Source organism: Choloepus didactylus, chromosome 6 (assembly GCF_015220235.1).
Source record: "Choloepus didactylus isolate mChoDid1 chromosome 6, mChoDid1.pri, whole genome shotgun sequence".
Lineage (NCBI taxonomy): Eukaryota > Metazoa > Chordata > Mammalia > Pilosa > Megalonychidae > Choloepus > Choloepus didactylus.
Genome location: NC_051312.1, coordinates 24,414,177 through 24,435,953, shown reverse-complemented (window position 1 = coordinate 24,435,953; position 21,777 = coordinate 24,414,177). Strand labels below are relative to the sequence as shown.

The 21,777-nt window shown below is 39.1% G+C and overlaps 1 pseudogene; it reads right to left on the bottom strand.

Annotated features, from left to right (window-relative positions):
- Positions 1-11,380: 11,380 nt before the first annotated feature.
- LOC119536736 lies at positions 11,381-12,291 on the bottom strand (annotated as a pseudogene).
- Positions 12,292-21,777: the final 9,486 nt, after the last annotated feature.

Here is a 21,777-nt window from a genome sequence, read left to right as displayed (position 1 = left end):
AGGAATGCCCGAGACTGCAGCATAAAATCAGTAAGTAAAACTGTGCACCCACACTGAGAGCCAAGAGCCAAGAGCCCCTCCCTCACAGAAGCCTCACAATGCTAGAAAGCAGCACTCTCTCAACACAGCTCCAACTGGGGTTTTAATGTTAACTGCTCAATACAGACAGTGAATCCTCAACAAGCAGACAGAGGCTTTTGGTGACAACTGACCTTGGGAGAGTCGGGGGACATATCTGTCTCAGGACTGAGAGCCCAGAGGCTGATGGGTGAACCTGGGAGCTTTTCTGTCCCTTTCTCTCTCTGTGGAGAAAACCACAGCCACTTCCAGCCTGCAGCATTTTGCAGTAATACAGCCTCAGCCATTTCAAAATCAAAACACTTGGATCAGCAGAGTCAGAGAAAAAAAATTATTGATATGCAGTGACCTCTCTTGAAGAGGCATAGCTTCCCAAGAGGAAAGGAAGGGGCCCAGCTCTACTGCCCACCTTTCCAGAACCAGATTCCAAAGCCTGGGGTAGGAGAGCCACAGGCCACACCCTCTTACACAGGCAGTGACAGGCTGCACCTGCCAAGCAGAAAAGCACAGGTGTATTATTTCTCTAAGAAAAACCATCAGGGAAACCAGATACTGAATATTTCCTCCTTCTGTGACCTGAACCTGTTCTCATCTGGGAAAACCTGATTGGGGTGGCCTAGGAGGTCAGATGACTAGACAACAGAAAACTATAACCTACACTAAGAAAAAATAAGCTATGACCCAGTCAAAGGAACAAATATACACTTCAACTGAGATACAGGAATTTAAACAACTAATGTTAAATCAATTCAAAAAGTTTAGAGAATATTTCACAAAATAGATAGAGGCTGTAAAGAAAGCACTGGGCATATGTAAGGCAGAAATTGAAAGTTCAAAAAAACAACCAGTAGAATATATGGAAATAAAAGGTGCAACACAAGAGATGAAAGACACAATGGAAACATACAACAGCATATGTCAAGAGGCAGAAGAAAACACTCAAGAGCTGGAGAACAAAACACCTGAAAGCATACATGCAAAGGAGCAGATGGAGAAAAGAATGAAAAAATATGAGCAACGTATCTGGGAACTTAAAGATGAAACAAAGTACAAGAATCTACGTATCATCGGTGTCCCAGAAGGAGAAGAGAAGGGAAAAGGGACAGAGGCGATAATAGAGTAGTCAATTAAAATTTCCCATCTCTTATGAAAGATCTAAAATTACAGATCCAACAAGCGCAGCATACTCCAAACAGAGTAGATCTGAATAGGCCTGTGCCAAGACACTTAATAATCAGATTATCAAATGTCAAAGACTAAGAGAGAATGCTGAAAGCAGCAAGAGAAAAGCAATCCATCACATACAAAGGAAGCATAATAAGACTATGTGGAGATCTCTCAGCAGAAACCATGGAGGCAAGAAGGAAGTGGTGTGATATATTTAAGATACTGAAAGAGAAAAAACACCAACCAAGAATCCTATATCCAGCAAAGCTTTCCTTCAAATGTGAGGGAGAGCTCAAAATATTTTCTGACAAACAGACAATGAGAGACTTTGTGAACTAGACACCCACCCTACAGGAAATACTAAAGGGAACACTGCAGAGTGATAGGAGAAGATAAGAGTGCATGGTTTGGAACACAGTTTTGGGAGATGGTAGCACAGCAATGTAAGTACACTGAAAAAAGATAACAATGTATATGGTAGAGAGAGTAAGGTTGGGAGCATGTGAGAAACCAGAAGAAAGGAGGAAAGAGAAAGACTGGAACTGTGTAAATTGGTGAAATCTAGAGTGTTCAACAATTGTGATAAAATGTACAAATATGTTCTTTTACAAGGGAGAACAAGCAAAAGTCAACCTTGCAAGGTGTTAAAAATGGGGAGGCATTGGGGGAGGGATGCAATCAATGTAAACTAGAGACTGTAACTAACAGAATCATTGTATTATGCTTCCTTTAATGTAACAAAGGTGATATACCAAGGTAAATGCAAATAAGAGGGGGGGATAGGGAAGGCATGTTAGACACTTGATATTGGTTGTGTTGTCTGACTCTTTACCCTACTTTGATTTAAAGTTACTTTTCCTTTTGCTACTTCCTAGCTGTCATTTTTTTCCTCTTTCTTTTCCCTCTTTGCCTTCTTTGACACTCCCTCCTGCCTTGTGGAAGAAATGTAGATGCCCTTATATAGATAGTGGTGAAGGTGGTGAACACATAAATATGTGACAATACAGAGAACCATCGATTGTTTACTTAGGATGAAATGTATGGGGTGTGAACAAAACCATCTTAAAAAAAATGGGTTGATGTCAAAACCTCAAGGGCAATATACTGAGTGAAATAAGCCAGACACATAAGGACAAATATTGCAGGGTCTCACTGATAAGAACTAATTATAATATGTAAACTCATAGACATGAAATATAAGGTACCAAGATACATAACGAGGCTTAAGAATGGGGAGTGGTTGCTTAGTATGAGTAGAATGTTCAACTAGGATGAACTTAAATGTTTGAAAATGAACAGAAGTGTTGTTAGCAAGATATGAGAATAACAGTGCTGAATGGTGTGTGAATGAGGTGGAAACAGTAAGCTCAGAGTCATATATGTCACCAGAAGGAAAGTTGGAGGTCAAAAGATGGGAATGTATAAAACTGAATCATATGGTGGGCAATGTCCATGATTAACTGTACAAATATTAGAAAACTCTTCCATGAACCAGAACAAATGTATGACAATACAACTAGAAATTAATAATAGAGGGGCATATAGGGAAGAAATACATACCTATTGCAAACTATATACTACAGTTTGTAATATTTCAACATTCTTTCATTAACAGTAAGAAATGTAGTATACCAAAACTACAAGTCAACAATTGAAGGGGGTTGGTTAGGGATATGGGAGGATTCAAGTTTCCTTTTCTTTTTCTTTCTTTTTTTCTTTTTTTTTTCCATCTTTCACTTTATTTCTTGTCTGGGGTAATGACAATGTTCTAAAAATTGAACAAAAATTAAGTGTGGTGATGGATGTACAGCTGTATGAGGGTACCAGGGGCAACTGATTGTACACTTTGGATCTTTGGATAATTGTATGGTATCTGAACAATCCCAATAAAAATTAAAAAATAATAATTTAAAACTGATTATAATACAGAATAAAATAAGAACCCAGAAATTCATTTAAAAAAGTGAAGAGGGAGTGAAAATTGAGGAATTAACTGTCCACCTGGAAGAACTAGAGAAAGAACAGCAAATAAACCCCAAAGCAAACAGAAAGAAAGAAATAACAAAGATCAGAGCAGAAATAAATGAAATTGAGAACAGGAAAGCAATAGAGAGAGTCAACAAAAGTAGAAGATGGTTCTTCAAGAAAATCAACAAAATTGATGGACCTTCAGCTAGGCTAACAAAAGAGAGAGAGAGAGAGAGAGAGAGAGAGAGAGAGAGAGAGAGAGAGAGAGAGAGAGAGAGTAGATGGAGATAAATGCATTCAGAAAAGGGAAAGGAAACATAACTACTGACCCTAAAGAAATAAAGGAAATAATGAGAAGATACTATGAGCAACTATATGCTAATAAACTAGACAACTTACATAAAATGGACAACTTCCTAGAAAAGCATAAATGACCAACATTGACCCAAGAAGAAATAGAGGACCTCAACAAACCAATTATAAGTAAAATGATTGGCTTAGTCACCAAAAAGCTCCCCAAAAAGAAAAGTCCAGGGCCAGATGATTTCACATGTGAATTCTACCAAGCATTCAAGAAAGAAATAATACCAATCCTGCTCAAACTCTTCAAAAAATTGAAAAGGAGGGAAAACTACCCAACTCTATCTATGAAGCCAACATCACCGTAATACCAAAATCAAAGATAATACAAAAAAAGGAAATTATAGACCAATCTCTTTAATGAATATAGATCCAAAATCCTCATCATAATACTTGCAAATTGAATCTAGCAGCACATTAAAAGAATTATACACTGCAATAAAGTGGGGTTTATTCCAGGTATGCAAGGCTGGTTCAATATAAGAAAATCAATTGATGTAATACACTGCATCAATAAATCAAAGCAAAAGAACCACATGATCATCTCGAGTGATGCAGAAAAGGCATTTAACAAAATTCAACATCCTTTTTGATGAAAATACTTCAAAGGATAGGAATAGAAGGGAATTTTCTCAGTATGATAAAGGCAATATATGAAAAACCCACAGCTAATAAAGTACTCAATGGGAAGAGACTGGAAGCATTCCCTCTAAGATCTGGAAGAAGACAGGGATGCCCACTGTCACCATTGTTATTCAACATTGTTCTGGAAGTTCTAGCTAGAGAAATCAGGCAAGAAAAAGAAATAAAAGGCATCCAAATTGGAGAAGAAGAAGTAAAACTTTCACTGTTTGCACATGATTTGATTCTATATGTAGAAAATCCAGAAAGATCTACAGCAAAGCTATTAATGAATACAGCAAAGTGGCAAGCTACAAGATCAACATTTAAAAATTGATAGTGCTCTTATACATGAGTAATGTGCAACAAGAGGAAGAAATTTCTAAAAAAATCCATTTACAATAGCAGCCAAAAGAATCAAGAATTTAGGAATAAACTTAATGAAGGCCACAAAAGACTGATACAAAGACAATTACAAGAAACTGCTAAAAGAAATTGAACTGGACCTAAAAAAATGGAAGAACACACCATGTTCATGGATTGGAAGACTAAATATAATTAAGATGTGAACTCTACCTAAACTGATTTATAGATTTAATGCAATTCCAATCAAAATCCCAACAACTTACTTTGCAGAAATAGAAAAACCAATAACCAAAATTATTTGGAAGGGCAAGGTTCCCCGAATAGTCAAAAATATCTTGAGAAAGAGGAATGAAGTGGGAGATCTCACACTACCTGACTTTGAAGCATATTAGAAAGCTACAGTGCTCAAAACAACATGGTACTGGCAAAAGGACACAGATACTGACCAATGGAATCAAATTGAGCATTCAGAAATAGACTCTCACATCTACAGACAATTGATCTTTGATAAGGCAGTCAAGCCAAATCAACAGGGACAGAGCAGCCTCTTCAATAAATGATGGGTTTGGAGAACTGGATATCCATTTCCAAAAGAATGAAAGAAGATTCCTACCTCATACCCTATACAAAAATTAACTCTAGTTGGATCAAAGACCTAAACATAAGCGTTAAGACCAGAAGACTCTTAGAAGAAAACATAGGGCACTATCTTAAAGAACTTGTGATAGGAAGTAGATTCCTAGACCTTACACCCAAATTGTGAGCAACCAAAAAACAAATAGACAAATGGGATCTCTTCAAAATCAAACACATTTGCACAACAAAGGACTTTGTTAGAAAAGTAAAAAGGCAGCCTACAGAATGGGAGACAATATTTGGAAATTACATATCAGATAAGGGTTTAATATCCAAAATATAAAAAGCAGTCCTACAACTCAACAACAAAAAGACAAACAACCCAATTAAAAAATGAGCAAAAGACATGGACAGACACTTTTCTGAAGAGGAAATAGAAATGGCTCAAAAACATATGAAAAAATGCTCAACTTCACTGGCTATTAGGGAAATGCAAATCAAAACCACAATAAGATACAATCTCACACCTAACAGAATAGCCATTATCCAAAAAAACAGAAAATTACAAGTGCTGGAGAGGATGTGGACAAAGAGATACACTTATTCATTGCTGGTGGGAATGTAGAATGATGCAACCACTCTGGAAGACAATGTGGAGGTTCCTCAGTAAGCTAAGTATAGATTTGCCATATGACCCAGCTATTCCATTGTTAGGTATGTACTCGAAGGAACTGAAAGCTAAGACACAAATTGTCATTTGTAAACTGATGTTTATTGCAGCATTATTCACAATTGCCAAGGGATGGAAGCAACCCAAATGTCCATCAACAGATGAGTGGATAAACAAACTGTGGTATATACACATGATGGAATATTATGCAGCTGTAAGACAGAACAAAGACATGGAATATATAATAACATGGATGAATCTTGAGGACCTTAGGTTGAGTGAAGTTAGCCAGAAACAAAAGGACAAATACTGCATGTTCTCACTAGTGTGAAATAACACTAATAAGCAAACTTTGAGAGTTAAAAGCTAATAACATAGGCTACCAGGAGACAGAAAGAGGGTAGATACCAGGCATTTGATGCTGAGGGACTACAGAGATGTTCAGTAGGATTGATTGTACAGATCCAGAAATGGATAGCATAATACTGTGTGATGGTAGCACAATATTGTAAGTACATGGAACAAAGACGTCTGTGAGTAAAGCTGAAAGAGGTGGGATAGGGGAATGTATGACATCAGAGGTAAAAACAGATAATGAAGACTGGGACTGTATAACTTGGCAAAAACTGGAGTGGCCAATGACTGTTGCTAAATGTACAAATATAAAAATGTTCTCACACATGGGAGAACAAATGAATGTCAACCATCCAGAGTGTTGAAAAAAAAAAAAAAAACATAATCAAAGCAAACTGGAATCTATGGTCAACAGTAACACTCCAGTATGCTTCCATTAAATGTAACAAAGGCAATATACCAAAGTTAAATGTGTATGAGATGGGGATATAAGGGAGGGATATGTTTCTTGGTAGTGGTATTTTTTGTCCTTACTACTATATTGTATTGCATATTTTTATTCTCCTTTTTATTATTTTTTTATTATTCACCAAAAAAAAAGAAAACACTTTTTCATAATAATCAATATGTTCAAGTGCTGACTGTGGTGATAAATGTACAACTATGTGTTGATGCTGTGAACAACTGACAACTGATTGTACACTCTCGATGGTTGTATGTTATGTGAATATATGTCTATAAGATTGTAGGAATACATATAGAGGTAAAAGTGCTGGAGAAAATGTTGAGAGAGGGATGTACCTATTTACTGTTGATGAGGAGGCAGAATGGTGTAGCCTTTCTGGAGGTCACTGTGATGGCTCCACACGAAGCTGAGTATGTGGGGCCATGTGGTCCCGTGACCTCATTGTGGGGTATGTATTTGGAGGACCGGGTAACAAAGACATGCGGGGACATTTGCACACTGGTGTTTGTGGAGGCAGTGTTCATGATTTGCAATGGGTGGGGTTGGCCTAAGGGTACACTGATTGAGGAACAGAATGCTGAACTGTGATGTATGCACACAATGGAATATTGAGCAACTACAAGAAGGAGTGAAGCTGTGAGACACACAATAAGATTGAATGGATCCCATAGACAGCATGTTGAGTGAAGTACACCAGAAACCAAGGCAAACACTATAATGCCTCACCAATATGGACTAACTACAATGTATAAACTCAGAATTAAATCTTAGAGCACAGCCTAACAGGGAAATGATTATTGTAATAGTCCCTAGATTGTAAACTCTTATAGCAGTCAAACCTATTCCTGAATTGTATTGGCTATCTCCAAACTCTGAGATGTTGATCCTTTAATGTATAACCTGATTGGTCTCTAGAACACTGGGTATGTGTTACACCTGAAACTCAGAGCTAGGGCTTGGCCGATATGAATATCAGTATTTACTCATACAGCAACTGTTAAAAAAAAAAAAGCTGAAACAGATCCCAGACTTCAATTAGAGATACGAATAAAGCAGATCTGGTAAAGACTAGAGCAAATCAGGCCAAAAGGTAAAGGTTGAAACTGATTGTGTTCAAACTTCAACTTCTATGTGAGACAAAGGGAAGAGATGTTTATTTGGTGTAGGATCTATATTTTCTAAACAATATAACTTCTACAGTCAGTTTGCTCAAACACTATAATTACATGGAACTTTGAATAGGAAGTGAGCTATGGTAGGTCTGTATAGATTTGAATGGAACAGCAACACATCCTAAAGTAATTTGAGTGGAGAATTAAAATATATATTCAGGGTCCCACTGAAGAGCTGGGGGAGGATGCAGAGGTGTTGGAATTCCCCACTAGGATTGTTGCTGATATTCTCACAAACATTAGGGACAGACAGCTTGATGTCCTGAGCCCTCTGTCTTGGTGCTGGCCCCCATTAGGCTTGTTGCTGCAAGGAGAGGCTAACCCTGTTTATAATTGTGCCTAAGAGTCTCCCCCTGAGTGTATCTTTTTTGCTCAGATGTGGCCCTCTCTAACTAAGCCACCTTGGTGTGTGACCTGGCTGCCCTCCCCACTATGTGGCATCTGAACTCCCAGGGGTGTAAATCTCCCTGGCAATGCAGGATATGACTCCCAGGGATGAATCTGGACCCAGCATCATGGGCTGGAGAATATATTCTTGACCAAAAGGGGAATGCAAAATGAAACAAAATGGAGTTTCAGTGGCTGAGAGAATGCAAATGGAGTTGAGAGGTCACTCTGGTGGGCATTCTTACACACTATATAGATAGCACTTTTTAGGTTTTAATATATTGGAATAGCTAGAAGTAAATACCTGAAACTACCAAACTCCAACCCAGTAGCCTTGACTCTTAAAGGTGATTGAATAACAGTATAGCTTACAATGGGTGACAGTGTGATTGTGCAAACCCTGTGGATCACACTCCATTTATGCAGTGTATGGATGGATGAGTAGAAAAATGGGGACAAAACCTAAATGAAGTGTACGGTGGGATGGGGGGGTGATTTGGATGTTTTCATTTTTTAATTTTTTTAATGTTTTAATTTTTATTTTTTATTCTGATTCTGATTCTGGTATAAGGAAAATGTTCAAAAATAGATTGGGGTGATGAATGCACAACTATAAGATGGTACTGTGAACAGTTGATTGTACACCATGGATGATTGTACAGTATGAGAATATTTCTCAGTAAAACTGAATATATATATATATATATATATGTATAATGAGGCACAACTATCTCCTGCTTCTCCAACATCTCAAGGAAAAAAAGACAATATTCATGGATAACAGTGAAATAAAAAAAAAAAAACAAAGCCCAAGGCTTCAGAGACAAAGTGGCTACAAACTATGAATAGAAAAGTTGCACAGAATTTTAGCTTCATCTTGCAAGTAATTATCTTCTTCAGCAATAAAAATAAATCACAGTATATAGAGCCGGAGGGTTCCTTAAGGACCTTCTAATTTACCCTGGTCATTACACAAGAGGAGGCAGCAAAAGCTCAGCAAAGCTAGGTGTCTCTGTGACCCTCCCAGAGCAGCCATCAAGCTTCTCTGGGCACCCAGGACTTTTGGCAACCCCACCCCATCTTCTAGTCACAATTGTGGATTCCCTTTACTCACAGGCTCTGGTTTTGAAAGGGAAAGAGTAAATGCACCTGACTCTCTAAAGGGAAACATGCTCAGTGGCAAGACAGATCTAAGATCCATGATGAAAGGTTTCAAACAATCCCACCAGTTGCACAATGATGAGTAAGGCCTTCTCCAGCAGGCCACAAACACCATCCACTTCCTCCAGGGTTGACACTTAGCAAAGTTGGAAGACACAATAGTGGATCTGGGTGGTACAGTTTGTTCCCCTGGCTGTAGCAGGAGTGTGCCAGCTGAGAGTCCCAGCAGGGGTGGTCTTTCTCCTTTCAGACTCAGCTCTTGGCACTGATTCCAAGTCACATATTTTCAACTTCTGAGGAGCCACAGAAAAGCTGTTTTTTTCCAGCCAAAATTAAAAAAGAGCCCAAACCCTAGCATGCACTGGCACAAACCCCTGAGCACCAAAGAGAAAGAGAACTCCCTGGTGTCTCCTACTAGAAAACACTGGGATCACAAGGATGACTGAGCAGCAGATATTTCCTTCTCTTCTCCTGGGTCAGCATGTGCCACATGGTGGGTGTTTACCTGGCCAGTTAAAAGTGAGACTATAAAAGATGTGAGGGAAAACACTGGCAGGGGCACAGGGCATGTTAGTCAGCTGCAGTGACTTTGTGGTACCAGTTACAGGAGGAACATACTTGTTTTTTTTTTAATGCTAGGAAAAGTGTCAAACCAGACAGACTTTAGTGTAGAGTAATACAAATTGGGAACCATTTGGAATGCAACATATTTTTAAACACAGTGAAAGACATCTGGCAGTAACCAGACAGTTAACAGAGCTTGAGATTTACCAGTTCACATCAACATTAACTGCCTCTCCCACCAGAGGGAAGCTCTGCCTGGTGGTGTTCACCTGTAGTGTGTAAATGCTAATAGAAGGAAGAGACCTGGGGATAAAACAGACTAAAGGGGCTAAAACAGGATCAGCTGTCCAAGGGTGGGGTAGCTGCAATTGGAGAAAATCCAATTCCTCCCAAGCTTGCAGACTTCCTAAAAGGGGAACTGTGAGGCACTCACAAACCAGCTGCTATATTAGTTAGAGCTTTGTCAGTAATCCTGCAGGCATTCAGAAGCTCCAGAAGAGTAATACAAAGCTCCACACTATTTCCAAAACAAGGACAGCTCAATTGTAGGTGCCAGAAGACGACTGGCAATTAAAACAAAAAAGTCATCTGCAAGGATACTTAGCCTAAATGTCTTTGCCATGGGGGGGGGGGTGGAAGGGAGGAAAGGGGTGGGAGAGAAGTTAAACACATCACTGCATGCCTTCAGAGAGGAACATTCACCATCAGCATGCCATTTCCACCCATTTAATTATATGCTCTGTTTCCATGTAATTCTATGAGGCAAGAAAGACCTCATGTGGGGCACCAGGGTTAAAGCAGGATGATGCCAGCACAACATTATGTCACATTCCCTAGAACTGCAGGGGAATCCTAGGGCATGGCAACTTGGCTCCACCTAGTAGACTGAGACTCCTGGCCCTTAGGAAATGGCACAGGTTTTAAAGGCAAGGCATTTACTTTGGGAGGTGGCATTCACACACTATGTCTGGGGGTGGATGCCAAGCTCATGCCCCATGAGTTTAGCAACATCAGCATGCATTTGATATCCTCCAAACAACTGTCAGGCAACACTTTCAAGTTAGTTTGCTTCACCAAAGGCTTGCAAGTTAGAGAAGCCACCTGCAATGCAGTTTGGTTTCCATGCTCTCATTACTGCATGCATACACATACATACAAGCCTCAAATTTAATTATGTCAGCAAAGGAACAAAGTTTATGTAAAAAGAAGGAAAGCTGTGTTATTTGGTGTCGCAAATTAATACCAAAGTGATCCCTTGGCTCTCAGTAGTTTTACCAGTCCCCAGGATTCAGTAGCTCACATCAGTTTCTCCATCCTTCTGCCTAGAGCTCATCTGTCTGACTGGCTTTCCAGTAAGGCATGGGGCCACTGGCAAGGATCCTAGGAAACCAACTCAAGGACCACATAGATTATCTGCGCGCATATCCACTGAGGCTGTCAGGGATGATAAAGGTAAGTAGGCTTTCTCTTTCACTGCAACATAATATCATTCAGATTTTCTTGCAGGATTGTGTCCCTCACAGCATGAAACATGAAGCATATGGCAATGGTGAAGTGGTGGAGAGTGGCTTACCATGGCTTATACTGTATCTGTCAAAACACTGGACTAGGTAGCACTGCACATATTCTAGCCTGTGGGTGTCACCCTTGAAATCCAGGAAGTGCTTCCTGATGCTGACCATCTTCGCCTTCTCCACCAGAAAGTCCATCTTGTTGAGGAACAGAATTATGAAGACTTTGAAGAAGAGCTTGTTGTGGACTATGCTCTCAAAGACTTTCATCAACTCCACCAGCTGGTTGGTGCACCTGTCCTCCATGAGGCCCTAGTCTACTCACTAGAGAACGCCATAAGCAGGATGGACGGGATCCTCTCAAAACACTGGAACCACTTCTGGCTCTGAGACCACTGGCCACCCACATGCACCATCTTAAAAGGGATTTTTTTGACATGAAATCATGTTCCACAATTCCCTTGTTGGCTATCCTAGCCATCAGGATGTCTTGCTTACAAGGAAATTAACTCAGTTGGCCAATCTGGTCCAAGTTATACAAAAGTACTTCAGTAATTCACCCAGCTGGTACTACTTCTCAGGCTGAATGCTTCCCTGATGCCAGTTACCTCCAGAAAGGACTCAAAGCAGGTACAACAGCTGGAAGGTGGCGGCTCCACTGGCAGCCCTGCTTTGATCTCAAAGGCCTTTAAGAACATGCCATGCTTTTCATTTTCAGAGTCCTGCCAAGGAATATCAAGCTTGTCTTGGCATCAACAAGGACTTGAGGATGTTGTGAAAGATTGTGTCTTGGAACTTGAGCAGCACCTTCTGGTCACACTCTGGTCCCTGTGTGCTTGAGGAAGGTAGACCTGCCACTCCCACCTGCATGCCCAACAGCAGGATCTTGATAAGGCACTGCAGGGTGGGTTGCTCCAGCCACTGCCCTCACCTGGGCCCTGAGATCCAGGACCCTGCCTGCTAAAGCTCTGCTAAAGCTTGTAGCAGGCAGCAGCTAAGCATCAACACCACCTAGGACAGGGCCCTGCTGCTGCATCCTTGCTCCTCAGACCAAGACCCCACCTAACCCAGTCCCTGGGGCATCAGACCTAGGCATGGGCCCCGGAGCTGCCCCCTATAGTGTACTGCCTATGGCAAGCAGCCTGGACGGCCTCAGCAGTATCTCCAGCCCTGGCCACCAGGTGGCAGTACTGCCCACTCCCAATTTTCATTATCTTTTAATGTGAAATATTTTCATACAGCCACCAAGGACTCCTTTCATAGGTGTACTACTATATTAGGCACAATAATGTCTCCCCAAGGATTCATGCTCTGAATCTGAGACAATGTTACCTAACATTGAAAAAGTAATTTTGCAGAAGTTGTAATGTTAAGGACCTTGAGGTGGGGAGATTGTCCTGGAATATCAAGGTAGGCCCCAAGGAATCAGAGTATTCCTATAAAGAAGTTTTCCCAGCTGAGATCAGAGGTGGAGGGCCATGTGATTATAGAAGAATAGACAGAGAAGTGCAAATCTGCTTGTTTCAAAGGAGGAGGAAAGGGGCCATGAGCCAAGGAAGTTGGGCAGCCTCTAGACTCTGTAAATGACAAAGAAACAGATAATTTGTCCAAAATCTCTTGGTGACAAGAAACCAGGAGACATGAATACCAGGAAAATTGTACCACTATGTATTTCATCTTTCCTTGTTAAGAGAACTACTTAAACATTCATGGAAATATTATTTAAGAAAAGCCCCACCAAAAAAAATGTCTAGAAATTGAGGCCAAAATATAATATCAGTAGACATAAAAAGAGTGACCAAAATGATTTGTAGCCAGGTGTTCAGATAAGCCTCACATTCTTTGTTTCAGGAAGAATGGATATGAAAAAATAGATATTTCAGAAGAATATGACCTTATTCTTAGTTATGGTCACTCAGTAACAGACTATAGACTTTCAGAAAGAAGGGCTTGGAGACCAGCCACACCTGCTCCCTCAAAGTTGCAGGACTGACTATGGGGCACCTTGGTGCTCATGTCTCCAAGGAGCTGACCAGGGCTGACAGACACCACCTTCCCTCCCACACCATCCCCTGGTTGTATAATCAGATGTGGGGCCAGCAGGTGTGGGAGCTTGTGTTGCTTAGTGTGTGTTTATCTTTGCAACAGACTTCCAGGTCTTCCAAATGCCCCAGGCTGCTGCAGGCTGATCCACAGGTGTCTTTACTCCATGACATAGCTACAAAGAGAAGTTTTTAAAAATAAAGAAGGAATCCAGTCTTTGTCTCCTTGAAACCCTGGAGAACCCTGTTTTCTACTTTTAGCAATTTGCAACTTTGAGAAACTCCCTTAAAAAGCATTTTCTGTTCCCTTTTATTTTTCACATATTGAGAGTGTTTGTTGTAGTGTTCTTTTCTGCTTTATCTGAACTCTACTTTAGCCTACTCCTCATTCTATATTGTCCATCACAGTTAAATAGCCTCATCATACAAAGAACATATCAGAACATGAATCTAGGATTCAAACTTCCATGCCATCTTCCACTTCTCTAATTCAAGACAGAAGGGATTTCTGTAAATTCTACTGTCTCAAAATTCTACAATCAAATATAGTTATCTCCCTTTTCCATATGCCACCATAATCCAAGCTGCAATTATCTCCCACTTGGATTTGAGGATGAGGCTTGTGAACAATCTCCCTATCAATTGTTGCTTTTGTAATCTACACTACAAACAGCAGGAGGAATGACCTGACACATACCCTGCCACCTTCAACACTCAACCTACTATAGCACTCTATCACACTGAGAACAAAATCCAAACTCCTCTCCAAGATACCAAATGTTCCAAATGATAAAACCCTTGCCTGGGTCTCTGACATAATGTGGAATATGTTCTCCTTCAGTCTCTTCAGACTGCATTCTCATCCTTTGAACACGCAAACAAGCCAAGCTCATTCAATGTCCCACATGGATTTTACACCATCTTTTACCTCATTCATTTTGCATTTTACACAGATCTTCCAATCACTGGATGCTTCTCATCTTTCATATCTCAGACCAAATGCTATCTCCATATAGATATCTCTCTGGACCTAGACAGTATGTCTCCTCATGTATCATTACTCCACAGTATCTAATTTTCTGTATAACACTTAACCCTGTCAATACAAATTATGTTGATCACTGATGGGATGTCTTTATTACTATTCTGTAAAACACACTAGAATGCATAGAACCATGAGAGTCATAACCATATTTTCCTGTGTCTTCTATGTTCCCAGTGTATAGAATGGTAGCTTGAATACAGAAGGTTCTGAATGTCTCTTGCATTAGCATAGAACACTGTTGCAATATTTAATTTATGATTTTCCTCAAGAAGACTGAAGATTTCTCCATTTGGTTTCATATCAGTCTTTGGTCTGGTTCAGCCTCATGATCTAGATCTTAGTTCTGAATTCAGATTCAATTATTGCAGTCAAACCTTCAGCCTTTACTATTAATGTGGCCTTAGCCAACTCACTACACACCTATGAACCTCAGCTCCTTTATCTGTAAAAGGCAGATATTATCAGTCTGACCCACAGAGTTCTGGTGTGGAAAACAAGGAACTGCGTGTGATAGTATTTCACTTAGAACCTCAAAATGTCAAGGACCAGAAGAAACAGCATTACAATTACTGGTGTTGGTTATGTGTACTCATTAATTTTCATGAAATCTAGATGGCCAGATTTCCCATTCAAAGAACATGCTGCCTTGATCCATTTTTGTTTCATTTTTTGTTCCATGGTGATTTGAATGCATACTGATTTCAAACACCATACTAGGGACATGCCTCATCAAAACAAATGGGTATGCCTCCCTTCAAAGAACTCACCATCTTGAGTAAATCAGAGATTCATGATATAATTACCACAAAGAGAAAATTATACTTATATGCCCAGCTACATGACAATTGGAAGACAGGAGAAGATCTAAGTCCCAAGAGGTGTGGGTGAAACCAGGTACATATATCCCTGAGTCAAGAGTGAAAGGATAAGTATGAATTAACCAGGAGTGAAGTGGAAGGAAGCCAGAGGACATGAGTTCTGAAGACATTCCAAGAAAAAAAACATTCACTTGAAGAGTGGCAATGCTGCTTTTGCTAATTCTGGAGTTGGCAGCAGTGAACATATTGTGCAGGGCGTTATGAGCTGAAACAAGGTGATTGAAATTTATCCTGAAACACACTGTAGTCACTGAAGGAATTTAGTCCAGGAAAACACAACACCTGATATATGTTTTAGTAAGATGGCAAGACTTGAGAGAAGGAGACACTTAAAAGGTTACTGTTGGTGTGCTAAGATGGTGGCATAGAGAGCAGTGGAAGTTAGCTAGTCCCCTGGAACAACTAATAAACAACCAGGAACAACTAGTAAATAATCTGGAATGACTGCTGGGGGACAACGGTGACTGTCCACACATCATATACCAACCTGGATTTGAAGGAATGCCTGAGATCACAGCATAAAATGTGTAAGGAAAAGCTGTGAAACCACACTGAGAGCCCTCTCCCCCACAGCAGGCCGAAAAGCAAAAGCTTGCTGTTGTAGAAAGCAGCACTCTCTGAACAACTGAATATACCTCAGTCCAGCTCCAACTGGGGTTTTAATTAACAAACATGGACTACTTGATACAAGCTATGAATCCCCAATAAGTAGACTGAGGCTTTTAGTGATGACTGACCTTACAGAGCCAGAAGACTCCTCTGTACCAGGAGGGGATCCCAGAATACCATGTGCTATCTCTGGCCAATAGGTCAGAATGGGGGTCCAAGGACTGGCCCTGAAAGGGGACTTTCTGTCCCTTTTTCTCTCTCCCAACCTGAGTGACTCAGTGGAGTAAGCCTCAGCCATTTCAGTTTGCAGTGCTCTGACCCAGACAAAGGTGGAGATAGCAGAGTCAGAGAGAGAAAGAGCCTATTTAAATGCAGATGATAACTCTCTAGGTGTTGTATCTTCTCTAAGAGGAAGGAGGTGGTGCCCAGCTCTACTACAGGCCTTCCATTCAGAATCAGACCCAGAAACCTGGGGGAAAACAGCTAAAACAGAAACTAAGGGGGCCACACCTCCTCACAACAGTCAGGAGCGACAGGCTGACAGGCACCACCTACTGGGCAGGTTAGGAAAAGCACAGTGGCTAAAGCCCTCACAGGGTATGTCAGTCTTCTAAGACACACCCTCATGGAAACCTGATACTGAATATTTCTCCCTTCTAAAACCTGAGCCTGTCTGGTCTGGGAAAACCTGATTGGGTCAACTAAGGAAACCAGATCCCTAAACACCAGAAAACTACAAGCTACATTGAGAAAAATGAAGATATGGCCCAGTCAAAGGAACAAGCTTACACTTCATCTGAGATATAGGAATTGAAACAAATTATAGTAAATCAATTTAAAAAGTTTGGGGGAAATATGACAAAGAGAAGAAGGGTATAATGAAAACACTGGGCAAACATAAGGTAGAAATCAAAAATTTGAGAAAACAACTGCAGAATATATGGAAATGAAAGACACAACACAAGAGATGAAAGATACAATGGAAACATACAACAGCAGACCACAAGAGGCAGAAGAAAACACCCAGGAACTGGAGAACAAGACACCTGAAATCCTACACATAAAAGAACAGATAGGGAAAAGAATGGAAAAATGTGAGCAACATCTCACGGAATTGAATGACAACATAAAATGCATGAATATATGTGTCACAGGTGTCCCAGAGGGAGAAGAGAAGAGAAAAGAGGCAGAAGCAATAATGGAGAAAAGAGTCAATTAAATTTTCCCATCTCTTATGAAAGACATAAAATTACAGATCCAAGAAGCACAGCATACCCTAAAAGAATAGACCTGAATAGACCTATGCCAAGACACTTAATAATCAGATTACCAAATGTCAAAGACAAAGAGAATGCTGAAAGCAACAAGAGAAAAGTGAACCATTACATACAAAGGAAGCTTGATAAGACTATGTGTGGATTTCTCAGTAGAAACTGTGGAAGCAAGAAGGAAGTGGTGTGATACATTTAAGATACTGAAAGAGAAAAACCACCAATGAAGAATCCTATATCAGCCAAAACTTTCCTTCAAATATGAGAGTTTAAAATATTCTCTGACAAACAGACAAAGAGAGAGGTTGTGAACAAGATAGCTGCACTACAAGAAATACTAAAGGGAGCACTATAGACAGATAAGAAAAAACAGGAGTGAGAGTTCTGGAACACAATCGTGGGTGATGGTGGCACAGCAATGTAAGTACACTGAACAAAGATGACTGTGAGTATGGTTGAAAGAGGAAGGTTAGGAGCATGTGGGACACCAGAAGGAAAGAGGAAAGATAAAGACTGGGACTGTATAACTCAGTGAAACCTAGAGTGCTCAACAATTGTGATAAAATGTACAAATATGCTTTACATGAGGGAGAACATATGAATGTCAAGGTTGCAATGAGTTAAAAATAGGGTGGTATCGGGGGAAAAATACAATCAATGCAAACTAGAAACTGTAGTTAACAGAAACATTGTATTATTCTTCCTTTAATGTAACAAAGGCAATATACTGAAGCTAGAAGCATATAAGAGGGGGACATAAGGATAGGTATGGGACTCTTGACATTGGTGATGTTGTCTGACTCTTTATTCTACTTTAGTTTAATTCTATCTTTCCTGTTGTTGCTTCCTAGCTGTCATTTTTTCCTTCTCTTTCTTTTTTCTTTTTCCTTTCTTTCTCTACCTTCTTTGACTCTCCCTCCTTCTTTGTGGAATAAATGGAGATTGCCTTATATAGACAGTGCTGATGGTGGTGAATACATAAATACATGACTATACAGGGAACCATTGATTGTTTACTTAGGGCAGAAAGTATGGTGTGTGAACAAAACAGTCTTAAAAAATGAGTTAGTGAAGAAAACTTGAGGGCTCTCTTGAGTGAAATAAGTCAGACACATAAGTACAAATATTGCAGGGTCTCACTGATATGAACTAATTATAATATGTAAACTAATAAACATGAAATATATGCTATCAGGATATAGAACAAAGTTAATGAATGAGGAGTGGTTGCTTATTATGAAAGAATGTTCAACTAGGTTGAATTTAAATGTTTCAAAATGGACAGAAGTGATGGTAGCACCTTGTGAGAAAAACTAACATTGCTGAATGCTGTGTGAGGTGGTGGAAAAGTCCTGTATGTCACCAGAAGGCAAGTTGGAGGTTAAAAGATGGGAATGTATAAAACAGTGAATTTTGTGTTGGGCAATGTCCATGATTAACTGTACAAATACTAGAAATCTCTTTCATGAACTAGAACAAATATATGACACTTTAACTAAAAGTTAATATAGGGAAAAATATACCTATTGCAAACTATGTATTACAGTTAGTAATATTTTAACATTCTTTCATCAACTGAACAAATGTACTACACCAATACTATGAGTGAGTAATGGAGTGGGGATGGTTAGGGGTATGGGAGTATTTGAGTATCATTTTTTTTTTCTTTATTTCTTGTCTGGACTAATGAAAATCTTCTAAAAATTGAAAACAAAAATTAATTGTGATGATGGAAGCACAGTTGTATGATGGTTCTGTGGGCAATTGATTGTAAACTTTGGATCTTAGGATAATTGTATGGTATGTGAACAATCTTAATAAATTTAAAATAAAAATAGGTTTCTGTTATAATCCTCAGCCAAAGTATCAGACTTACTATGAAGTAAAACAGTGACTATGGGGATGGAGAGTAAGGAGTATATGAAAGAGAAATAAACTTAACTTGGCTTTAGTGAGTCATTTGAATAAAGACCACAAGTAGAACTGTGGGAAGTATGGATAATGTCCTTGGGAAAGAAAAACCAAAGCCTCATTATTTTGAAACCTGAGAATTTTAATTACCCTTCAGGCATGACTAGGACTTGGGGTAAGAATAAGCGTGAAAAGTAAGTGGTCAAACATGACGGGATGTTTGTTGGGATAATATGATACCTTGTAAGCAACTCTGTTTATAATCATATGGTTCAACCTGGATTTCCTTCTAATATAATCAGCTTTTGGTCAATCAAAGTGCAACTAGAACATGTCTGCTACTTGCTAGATTTCATGAAATAAATAAAAAAATAGTGAGCACTTTAATAAATATTATTAAATAAATGAATGATTGTTTTAATTATTAAACTCATGAAACCTAATGCTGAAGTCTCAAAAAGGTTCAATAACTGTCCCATGTTCACTCATTTAATAAGCACTGGAGTAACACTGGAAAACAGACATAATGGTGCTGAAAGTTTGTGATTTAAACTCCTCTGCCATAGAATCTCATGAACAGGTTCATACCCCTAGAGAGAAGATCAAGGAAGACAGACATTTCATAATATATGATAATCTATGAGAGATCACAGAATATACTATTAAAGAAAATAAAATTTGAATTTAAGATGAGCTTTTAGTGTTCAGCCAGACTCTTTGCAGGGCATCTACACCATAGGAGAGAAGGGATTCAATCCTATGCAGTCACTTGACAGTTGATTTCAAGCAGGATACTTAAAGAGCTCTCTGAATAAATTCTAGAAATACAAGGCAATGCCTGTGAACTCCCTTCTGCTAACGACTACCAGAGGGTTAACAAAATTAGGCCTGAATAAACCAAGATAGAAAAACATGAATGTCTTTCTTCACTGATGATGGGCACTCAACTTCCATTGCAATCTTAAACATGTCAGGCTTTGGCAATATTTGAAGAATGTGGCAATGGCAACAGCTCATGGAGCAAAAGATTTGGAGAACCCTAACAATGACAATCCTGCTCAAATGTAAGGCAATTCAAGATCAAAATGTACATGTATGAACCATTGCTTCCTTGCTTTTATAACATCTCTAAGGCAACAACATATGGTTTCACTGGACTATTTTACAGATGATGAAACTGAAATTTAAAAGGAGCAGAAGATCCAGGATTCCAAACTATGCTTTCAGAATCCCAAACCACTGATTTTCCCTAAGATCATGGATGAACCAAAACAAAATCCCAAAGGACTTAAAATTTAAATTAAAAAAAAAAAAAAAAAAAAAAAAAAAATGTCAACTGAGGATCTCACCTCTATGCACTCAAATCAGCCAGGAGTATACATTCTATTGAGAATAAGTCCTAATACAACCATCAAAATAAACTCCCATTGGTTGCAGATACAAAAATATCATCTTGGGATCCACCTTCCTGCAGCAGGTATAGAATGCAATATTCTCAATGAATATGGCTTTAAAGAAGTAATTTCTATTACAGTTTTTTCTAAGTAGACACACATTTCTGTAGTGTATGAAGGAAAATGAAGAACAAAAGTTGGAGAAATTCACCAGGAAGTTTACTTTTGGTTTTCTGCAGAATTTCACCTTCAGAAAATCAGAAGTGGAAATAGAGTAGCAAACTGCAGATAGGGTGAGTTAGGAACACTTCAGACATTCAGCACCTAAAGCAATGGATCAAATATTTTTGATGCCCAGTAAAATTTTTAGTGAAGTAATTGTTCTTAATAACCAGCTAATAGTCTGTAGTAAAAAGAGACCAAGTCTAGATTCAATGTTTGCTTTAGTTAAGAATATCTCAGAAAGGAGTACAGAAAAACTCATGTGTAGTTTAAGGTAGAAATTGCTGAAAATTAGAGCATCCCCACCCTAACTGTATTAAATTGTGGGTCCATTTTGCTTCTCCCCCTTAGGTTGTGGGGCAACATCACCATCCTTTTGTTCAAGTTACTTCTTCAAACAGGAGATGCCTTCCCTGGCAGTTAGGCTCTCCACCTGGTACAACCACAAATACATATCTAGAGGAAAATTAAAAGCCCCACAGGTTAAGTAAGTTTTCTAGATCCTGAAACCACTTGAGATATTTCCTTAAATTAAACCATTCAATATTTGTTTTGCATTTCTCTTTTGAAAAAATTAACCCTGACTTTTATCACAGAAGATAAACCTAAAAACTGACTATAATATTTTGAAGACACTGAATGCAACTTATTCACCATTATAACAGACATTCCAGTCTGTGCAGTTTGCTTAATTTTCTTTGGACAAAACTGACACTTTTTAATATTGAAAATGGTTAAAATCCATTTACCTCTAGCATCCTATAAAGGAGATGTGACTTCATTTAAATAAATCTGTTTTATTTTGTTGAGCTTGTTGCATTCTGGGACCATTTTCCTTATCAACGTCAACTGCACTCGTATCTAAATGAACGTAGCCCTTCAAAGTGGATCCTAGGGTAGTGCACATTTGTTATATTGTTATTGCCATTGTATTGTCATCCATCATAAATTTCTCTAAAATATTCTTCACTGAGATAGTAGCCC